This window comes from Pinus tabuliformis, chromosome 5_1, assembly GCF_031772625.1.
Source record: "Pinus tabuliformis cultivar Carrire ecotype Pingquan chromosome 5_1, CPIR1, whole genome shotgun sequence".
Taxonomy (NCBI): domain Eukaryota; kingdom Viridiplantae; phylum Streptophyta; class Pinopsida; order Pinales; family Pinaceae; genus Pinus; species Pinus tabuliformis.
In genome coordinates, this window is record NC_142305.1 from 775,765,109 (window position 1) to 775,767,272 (window position 2,164).

General features: G+C 35.4%; 1 pseudogene; it reads right to left on the reverse strand.

The window, feature by feature from the left end:
• Nucleotides 1–489: 489 nt before the first annotated feature.
• Nucleotides 490–1,064, reverse strand: LOC149167237 (uncharacterized; annotated as a pseudogene).
• Nucleotides 1,065–2,164: the final 1,100 nt, after the last annotated feature.

Genomic DNA, 2,164 nt, shown 5'->3' on the forward strand with positions numbered 1-2,164 from the left:
TGTTTGTTTTATTTTTTGTGCATTAATAATATAATTATAACATATTAATATAATTAATATATTAATATATTAATACAATGATAACATATATTAATACAAATCAAACATTAACGGAATATATAAATCAAAACAAATCAAACATTGACTATAAACATCAAAACAAATCAATCATTAAAAAAAATTATAATTAAAAATATATAAATACAAATAAAAACAAATAAAAAATTAACTGAAAATATATAAATATAAATCAAAACAAATAAAAATAAAAATAAATACAATATATAACAATAAATACAAAACAAATTTAATCCAAAAATGGAAAAGAAACCCAAAACAAATGGAAAACCAAACGTAAACCAAAACGCAAAATGGCATATGGAGGGTTGATGGCATATGAATTCATCATTTTCTGCGGCCTAAAAAGATGAAATTGCAGATGTAGGGATGGAGAATATTTATTAACCGGAGTCATGAGGAAGACAACATTTACACGTTTTCACTCGGGTGCCACTTAATGCTGCATCCAACACTTGGCTTTGGCGCAAAAATTTATTGGTTGGTCACTCAGGACTCAATCCAAAGCTTGCCTTAAGTCACTTCCAGTAATAGGTTTGTTGTTATTTGGTTGGGAATCGTCCATGATAAGCAAGCTCAAATGGCTGATTTCTATTCTTCTTGAACAGGTATAATTCAGGAGTGCAGACAGCTCCATAAGCCCGTGCAACTTCTTGTGTCTCCTCATATAGATATGGGAATGTATACTCAAACATCCTAGCGTCCTTAGCAATGAAATCTAGACCATCCTGAGGGTGTGTGACAACAAAATTAGAAGAGATTGCTGCAATTGCAATCCCCCTTGGCATGTAATCATTTGCAAGCTTGACAATGTCCTTCTTCAAATGCACAACAAATGGGTAGTGATTGAAGATGAACGTCACCAGTAGTGCAGGATGTCCTTCAAAGTTAGCCAACTTCCAAACCTTGCCAGTGAGAGGTTTCGGCAACTCAAAATCAGGTGCTGCGGATCCGAGAGGCATGGCCTTCGATGACGATGGAGGCATGGCATTGGCACAATGAAAGCACTAACAGAAGAGATCCTAATTCACTATTCCCAATGGTAGAGACCCTAATTCACTATTCACAATGACGATCGTGAATGGCCTCTGCCTCCATTTATGGTGCTGTTAGTGATGCATTCAACCGACCATTCATCAAATTCTCCAATGGATTTGCGCCAATGGTCTGCACCCTATATCATTCCAATAAGATTTTTGAAAGATTAATGGGCTGGGAAATTGAGATCTTGCAGAGATTGAGATCACAGGAAATCAGATAAGGATAGGATAGAAATTAATTGAAATAGAGAGGATTATTCTCTGACAGTAAGTACTACAACAAACCAAATATTTTTATCTTCCTTTCTGGTTCGATTTGGAAAGATTCTCGTGATTTTTATGAGGATTTGATGGCATTTCCAGCTCCTTCCTGAGTGGCTATGCTCAACAACGTTTCCAGATCATTGGCGTGCTGTACAACTCGCTGGCGGACTAAATCCCACCATTTCTGGGAAAGAAACCACTTGTTATCAATTTTACTTCACATGTCTATTGTAACTTTCCACCGAGATGTTCTATTTTGATCGAAACTGGCTTTCTTTCCCAAAAAAACGCATCTGCCTATCGTCTACAACTACACAAATCAACATTTTTTCATTAAGCCAACGATGATATCTTGGCAGAAAACATGCATTACAGGTTTTTGAAGAAGCCCGAACCTGCGACTTGCTCATATATTCAGAATGTGGGACTGTTTGCACAGCAGCAACTAGTGGCTCTCAATTCACTGTTTCTTTCTTTCCGCCATCATTTACATGATTTTTAATTAGTTTCATCTTTTATGTTTCGTTGTTTTGTTTCATATGGCTTTGCGTTCACGTTTTTTTCATGCTGTTGGTTATAGAGAAGGCCCGAAGCCTAACATCGTATTTGAAAGTTGTTGAGAAGTCATGTATAAGATGCGCGTGCCATTTTCAAATTGCCCTCAAACTATGACTGTGGTTTGGTCAAACCTTCGATTTGTTTTATGTTTTGTATATACAATGAATGATGCAGAGTTGTTTTTGATTTTGTTCTTTTTTTATGTTTTTTTTATTTGTTTTATT